This window comes from Eschrichtius robustus, chromosome 2 (genome assembly GCF_028021215.1).
Source record: "Eschrichtius robustus isolate mEscRob2 chromosome 2, mEscRob2.pri, whole genome shotgun sequence".
Taxonomy (NCBI): Eukaryota; Metazoa; Chordata; class Mammalia; order Artiodactyla; family Eschrichtiidae; genus Eschrichtius; species Eschrichtius robustus.
The window spans coordinates 62,534,346-62,542,305 of record NC_090825.1 but is presented as its reverse complement, the minus strand read 5'-3'; the positions used below and the strand labels follow the sequence as shown (position 1 = coordinate 62,542,305).

Genomic DNA, 7,960 nt, shown 5'->3' with positions numbered 1-7,960 from the left:
TTTGAATTGTGAAGATTAAATCAGATTCTGTGATTCTTCCTTTCATGTCTTGTTTTCCTTTCAATGTTCTGATTAAGCATGTTGACAGACAAGGAGGGCCAGACACATACTGCCTATGTGCTTTCCAAATGAACATACTTGACGGAATTTAGATTATGATGAGGTCTAAGAACAGCATTTTAGAAACGTGCAGGTGGAAAGGCATGAGCTGAGCATGAAAATGCAGATACTAGAGGTAGACTTAGGAGACCAAAGTTGGCCCACAGAACGCCTTGTGGCATTGGTGCACGATTTCCTTAACCAGCATGGAGCCAGGGAGCCCAGGACTCTGCCGCAAGGCCTGGCCATTGGAATTGGTGACAGGGAAGAAAGATGCATAATGTCCTGAGTATTATGAAACCCTCCACAGCAACAGGAACAGCAGGTGGAAGAGGCAGGAATGAGGGAAAGTAGGAAGTGAATGTGATTAGAGGACGGACCCGCTTGAACTCTGTAGAAGAATTAATGGGTCAGCAGTCTGTCAGAGGTTAAGCTGACAAATAGTTGAGTTCAGAGAACGATGAGAGCACAAAACTGGTGAGCTCTTGTGAACAAGCAAGATTATTAGTAGAGAGATCTGGAGAATGTTAGCAGTGAGGAAGAACTAAGTTTCTGGTGAGCAACAAAGTTGTGGGTCTCTGTGGGAAAGGTATCCACTTGGCACTGGGACAGAGCGCTTGGGAAACGTGCTTAAACTTCAGTAACTAACAGAATGCGATGGTATTCTGGTGGGTTTGCACCAAAGAATTTTAAACCTCTTCCACACAGACTCCTGTAGCAAAAAAATGAAGTTTCAACCAGTTTACAGAGCTCAGCAAGGTCAGGATGAACGACGGAATCGCAAAGGACTAAGGAATTCCACAGGGCCTAGATTTCCAGGAGAGGTTTTCTCCTGTCTTGGTAAGTCACCCAGTAAGCCCATTCCAAACCAGCCACAGCATGATTTTCACAAGGGTGGACTAGGGTGTACTGTGTTGAGAGCTGAATTAATGTATTAACTCATTTTGAGGCAGAAGGTGATTCTATCAGTTTGGCTAAAGCACTTCTATTAAGTCCATTCTCTAAACTCTCACAGAAAAACTACCTAGTAATCAAAGCCCTCTGTTTAGTTTCAGATATATTTATGGAGGGAATACATGGAAGAAAGGCCCTTCCTTGGGAGAAATGTCTCCCTTAATCTCCCCCAATTTAGATGATCACAAACTGACTGCTAAAATGAAAGGCATTTAAGGACCTTCCCAACTTTGGAGGTCAACATTTCTAAACCATATTTTGTTACAAACAGTGGTTGGGAAGAGGCAGAAGTACAGGGGTGGAGAGTCTGAATCCTGTTCATCATGTTGTAACAAATGCACAACTTGCTATGCTCCTTCTTATTAGAAATGAAGTGACATAATATACCACCATTGCCATTTTAAACAAACAAAATGAGCTTAACTCAATAAATATCTTTTATTAAAGAAAAAAAGGAATATTGTTAAGCACCAAAACTGTATGTTGTTATATTGCATGTACAAGAAGAGAAAGGTGATTGCAATACTTAGTGTACAAGTACTTTGAAGTCGTGGGTGTAAAAAACATGAAATACAAAGCGATACAGTAATTACAATGCAGAAAGTTGCACTAAAGAGCAAAAGGCAACAGTCAAAACCATTATTGGAGATTTCATAGTATTGCTCTAAATGCTTGCTTAGTTTTTTTTCTTTGTACTTTTAATACTTTAGAATGTTAACTGAGCATATTTAAGTACTGTAAATTTGCAAGAGTTGTCACTTACAATACATTTTGCACACTGTCCATTTAGTGTAACGGTGTTAAAGCCATCCTGAAAAGACAAGCACAGTGTGCTAGTGTTTTGCTTAATATTGCACAAAGCTAGTAAGTGGTGAATTGGTTTGCCATTAAAATTTTCATTTAACCAGAAAGGCTAAAAGAACATATCAGTTTCATTCACCCTAATGGGCTTTTATTCATGCAAAAGGATCTGTAGCCTTCGATTTTTCATAAATTATATATTATGGTTTCACACTTTGCAAGACATATAGTACAATAAGAAATTCAATGGAACAGTGGGGATTCTGTCCAAGTCGAAGAAGTCAGAAGTCACTTGCATGGGTTGTACTGTCTACCCTTCTTTGGTCACAAATGAAGGGAAAATGTCATCTTGTGATTATGAAGAATTCTTAAAACCAATATAATTAGTACTCGGAAAAGCTGGAATAACCTGTTGCACTCTTTGATAGTTAACCATAGAACATGCAAATTAAAGAAAAAAAAACTTCCCTTGTTAAAATTGAACTCTTTAACCAACACCCACACCTTTTTAGTATACATCTCAAATCACTTACCACAGACTTTCCTTAACTCACCAGTTGGAGCCTCTCTTAGTCACACCTGACCAAAAAACCCAAAACTTTCTCTTAACCCTCAAAATAAATGACTGCTTTGAGATTCAGCATAACATTGATAAAATATTTAATATATCAGCCTCAGAAGTATTTTCTGTACATGCACCTTACAGTGGCATAATAAATGTGTCTGGAGAAGGGGAGAGACACATGAATTTGGATTTCCATCAATTAAGTCCCTCAAATACCAAGCTGAACATTTACTGTGGGTAAAACAGAAAATTTTAGAATGAACATATCTTTGAAATAATTCAATGGGCAAACATTTATAACAGACTGACAGACACACACATACACACACACACACGGAATCCAGACTCCCTTTTGCCTTTAAAAATCCTTTACATAGATGATAGTTTAGGCAATAATATAAACTCATTTTGTAGGAAAAACTTTTAAATTAGACTATATTTATAGGATAAAAAATACCATTGCTTCATTTTACAAAGCAATTAAGCAGAGACTTTAATGTGCTTTAAATAAAGAGCACTTTGCAGCAAAGTTCAGAAATAACTACTGAATTGTTCAGTAGCACTAAATGAATGCAACATGCTCCAATAGTAAGGTGCTTCTACTTTCTTACCTCTCTTCCATCTAAAAATCAATCTTGTGGTCAATCCTCTAACACTAAGCATAGCTGTTCTTCTATGCTAAGCAATAAATGGGAAATAAAATCTATTTAAAATGCACATTTAATTTTATATTATTTAAATTCAGTGCAAGAGTTAGGTAAAACTTGTTCAGGTTTCTGCTTTCACTATCAAATGGATGCATGTTAACAATGCATTTGCCACAGTTTTTAAATGTTTTACAGCTGTTCAAAAAGACTTTTTACAAATAACCTGGTATAAGTATATGAAATTTCAACTCCCTGATAAGGCCTTTAGGGACCCATTAGCACTTTACAGGTTGGTATCTGATGTTAAGTACATAATAATTAACTTATAAAGGTTAAAAAAACAAGCTTGTATTTAGTGAAAGAAAAGCTTTCCTTATGCACACACGCAATGAACGTAATTTAAAAATGGAGTCTTAGGGAATGTATAAATTTAAATTGTATTAATTGTATACTGGTCCCATTCCGAACAGAGAGGGTACTGCCCATTGATTTTTGTTCCACTGATACAAGAGTTTTAATTCTTAGTGTCTGCTATGGCCAAAGTATGCTTTACAATCTAACACATCACATTTTATGACATAGAGACGTCATGCCACATGTTAACAAATATTGCTACATAGTTCAGCTTCGTAGAAACAAGGCTCCCCCCACCCCCATTATACAGAGTAGAAAATTTTCTGTGGGTTCGCATAATGAGAAAAGCCCCCATATTCTCACTGTGGAAATACTACACCTGATCAACTGTTACAGCTGTGCATTTTATAGAACTGTCTCAGTTCCACAATGAAGAACTAAAGAATGATTGTTTTTATACTGCTCACAAACTCAATAAGCCTATAAAATATACATGAAGTGAGCAATTCTCATCTTTTAAAATTCCTCTTTAGCCAGGTATTTCCTCCTCAGACTGCTACCCTACAGTACCACCAGGATTTTAAATCATTAGGAATACCTTTTCTATACAGGCCACACTGATTATATATACATAATTTTAGTTGTATTAGTAGAAAAAATATTCAAAATTGACATTCAAGTGAGCAGTAACATTAACCACCAAACATCCAAGTCATCATCTACTTGTTTCCCTATTTTAAGTATACTGCAGTTGAGACGAGATTGGTAAATTAACTTCTAAATTGATTCAGCATAAGCAAGCAGCTGTTTGTAGATTCTTGATACAGAAATGATACATTAACAGAAATATAACTGTCAAGTATTTTAAACCATATAAGTAGTACAGGCAAATTTGGAACTGGAAACATGATCATATATAAGTACCATCATAACAATATACACAAATTTTATACTAAGGACAAAGATGCTCATTTTATTAGGGGCAAAGATAAGAAGGAAACCATGCTTATACAATTTTTGTTGGGCTCTGAAACTGCTTTTTAATTATCATGTAGATTCAACTGGACACATGGACTGTAGTTATCTGAAATTCTAATATTTGTGAGAACTCCAAAGGTTGATGACCTATAGTAGTAACATGTAATTTTGTGGAAGGAGGAACCTGAATCCAGAGGAAGGGAAGTGGATGTGTTGGAGAGAAAGTTGCTACCAGAGAATAAGCATTGGGGTTGCTAGTGAGGCTCTACAAGTGTGAGGACAACCTTCAAGGAGTGCTGTGGTGGGGTACGCTTCCAGCTGTGGATGCACTCCTGAAGGATTCATGCAGATCTGAACACCCTGCATTCTTTGCTAGAGACTTATTACAACATGGCTCAGGAAAACAGATTATAGGACCCTTTAAAAGTGAGCATTGTCTCTTAATGGAATCCCGGCTGCAACACTAAGTGGGTAGCAATTTCCTCTAGACATATTAAGGTTCCAGTGCTTCTGCTGTCAATAATGACATAAGATCCTCCTATATTTTTCTAAATGTCAATAAATGAAACAAAACTGAAAAAACCGTTATGAACAAGCATCCAAAGGCATAAAATCGATACATGATTTAAGATTTGCAAATTTGCTTTAAAAATTTTTTCAAATATATCAATCAAATCAATCATTCTTTAGGTTAAAAGGCATGTTTCAATGCATTACTGAAGGTGTGTTACAAAAATCTACAACCCATCCCCACTGTAATCAGGGGATTGACATTAACTTTATATTAGATCTGTATTTCTAATATTCTCAGACAAGGTGTAAGAATGATGCTAGAATAAAGCCAATATATTGTGAAAATGCTCATATTCTCATCAATAAACATAGTCAACATTTAAGCAGATTTTGTTTTATATAACCTGTTGCCAGAAAATTTTCTCCATAATTATTTCAAAGGAAATAACATTTTCAAGTAACAAAGGTGTGAGCATTTTTTTCCTTCAGGATCACTAATTCAGATACATTTGAGGGCTTTTACTTCAGGACTGCTTTCTGGGTCTAGGCCAGAGAACTGCCTCATAAGAAATAAAGTTCATTTTGGTATGTCAGCCATTCATATAATGGTCAAGACCTGTCTTACACAGAATTACACTCTACAGAGTACTGTAAACTGGGTCCAACATATCTACCTTCATTCAAGCCCACAACAGTCCTGCTGAGAATTAGTATTGGCTCCATGCATTCTTCAGGAGTCCATTACAGCAAAATCAGCACCTAGAGCTACATACATATGTTTAAGAATTTAGTGACGATAACAAAGGCTGTCTCCCAAAATTCAACTCCAAGCATGTGAAGATAGTGAAATGCCAGCCAAAGAGGCTTTTCTGCCTGTCTACTTTCTGTACATTTGTAGAGCATGTTTTTTTTTTTTCCATTGTGGAGCATAAAAATAAAAACAAATGGTGCATGTTAAAAAAGACTTAAGATCTGCATTCCTACTATTGAATCCTGATTTTTGATTCTCAATAGGAAAGTCATGTTGAGTTATAGTAATCAAGCAATAGTTCAAACAAAAAGACTAAAAATAATTTGAAATATCAAATTACAAAGTATTGCTTCTCATAAACAATGCTGCACATAAAATTCAAACTATTATAAATTCACAGTTATGAAGGGCTATTTAAAAGCATGGAAATTTTTACTCTGAAACCTTACAAATTGTAAGTGTGTGGGCTTCTAAAAATAGGCCATGTTAAATGCATCACGTTGTGGTAAACACATTTATAGGTGCATCTCCATGGTTATGTATCTTTTCAGATGTTGTAGAACATCTTTATGAAAATTCCTTTGGAGATGAGTAATGTGGGAATTATCAGTGCATTTCCATCTGATTTCTTCCAATTCCTGCCCTATAGCTATCATGATTAACTTCTTTTTCAGAATGTCACACTATTTAAGCTGATATGGAAGAAGCTCTGTATTTTGGGCAGACGACTATTCAGTGCACTGAACGATGGATTTCAAAGGAATCTCAACGCAGCTCACAGTAGATCTGTCAACCCAGTGTTCTTCCAACTCATAGCGACCCCTAGCTTTACTGGCCACTACAAGGATGTAAATGGGTAGACAGGTGGGGAAGGTGCTTAAAAAACAGGAATCTTCACAAGGCCTTTTCTCCGTTGCAGTCAGGAACACTGCACATCTAAAACTCATGTTAACCACCATCTGTTGGAATGACTGGAAAAGTGGTAACTTGCCGATTGTGCTTCCTTTTTCACACCACTGGGCCAATACACTTTGGATCTAATGGAATCCAATTGTGGAACCACGTTTACAATTTTGTAAGAGCCGATGTTCAACTGTAGGTATTTTTTTCGTTCTGTTGAGTCACCTGTTTACAAACAAAAGTAATACTGTATGTTAAAAAGGACAGCCTATTAAAGACAGTATGTATATATATTCCCTCACACCTTTCACAAAATCCGGTATGAACACTGATGGTTTTTTCTTTCAAATGACCTTTTTATATAGATGTTATATAAAAAAATCTTACAAAAGGATATGTTTGTATTCTTAAAAAAAAATTAAAACAAAATTTGAACATGGATTTTGATTTTGATCACTGTTAAAAGGTCATATGTCAAGATGACTATAGTTAACACTGCTGTGTGATATACAGGAAAGTAGCTAAGAGAGTAAATCCTAAAGAGTTCTCATCACAGGAAAATTTTTTTTTTCTCCTTTTTCTTTCTTTTCTTTAAGATGGATGTTGGCTGAACCTACTGTGGTAATCATTTCACAATATATGTAAATCAAACCATCATGCTGTATGCCTTAAACTTATACAGTGATGTATGCCAATTATTCTCAATAAAGCTGGGGAAAAGAGTTTTTTAAAAAGGTTGTACGTTAGATTCACTTTCACTTTTCTTCCTTTTACTCTTAACATTTTATGTCAAAACTATACACTAAAAAGATAAATACAATCTAAAATCTTTGCCTCAAAACTGCCAGTATAATAAGAACTACCAAATGGCAAGTTTAAAATACACCAGAGAGAGTTGTCATTATAATTGAGATTTAGAGGACAGAGCTAGTACTGTCTTTAAATGGATGATTTTACGAGGACTTTGTAAAATTCAAAATAGTTGTGTTCGAGATCCATGCACTGACCCACAGCACAGGAGAAACATATATATGGCCTACTTGTCAGATAAAAGCTGACATGTGGCTTTTGAGCACTTGAAATATGTCTAGCGTGACTGAGAAACTGACTTGAATTGGACTTAAATTAAAATCTAAAACTTTGTAAAAAATACTTTTCCATTAAGCACAACTTGGTTGTTTTGGTACGACTATGCAATTTAACCAATGAATACTTGGCATCCAAATTGAGATGGTGCTACTAGTAAGTGTAAAATACTCACTGGATTTTGAAGACTCAGTACCCCAAAAAAAAAAAAAAAAGTAAACTACAATGTGGAATTTGATATTGACAAGATACTCTTTTGGATATATCATTTAGTAAAATATTACTAGAATCAATTTCACCCATCACTTTTAA

At 35.6% G+C, this 7,960-nt stretch overlaps 1 protein-coding gene across 2 annotated transcripts in view; it reads right to left on the bottom strand.

Moving 5' to 3' along the window:
• Nucleotides 1-1,979: 1,979 nt before the first annotated feature.
• The window catches only part of JMY (junction mediating and regulatory protein, p53 cofactor), a 72,097-nt gene continuing 66,116 nt past the window's right edge, over nucleotides 1,980-7,960 (bottom strand). For both annotated transcript variants that reach the window (XM_068535559.1, XM_068535560.1), the window contains exon 11: nucleotides 1,980-6,787. The gene's annotated coding sequence lies outside the window, so the exon portion shown is untranslated. The remainder of the gene's footprint in view (nucleotides 6,788-7,960) is intronic.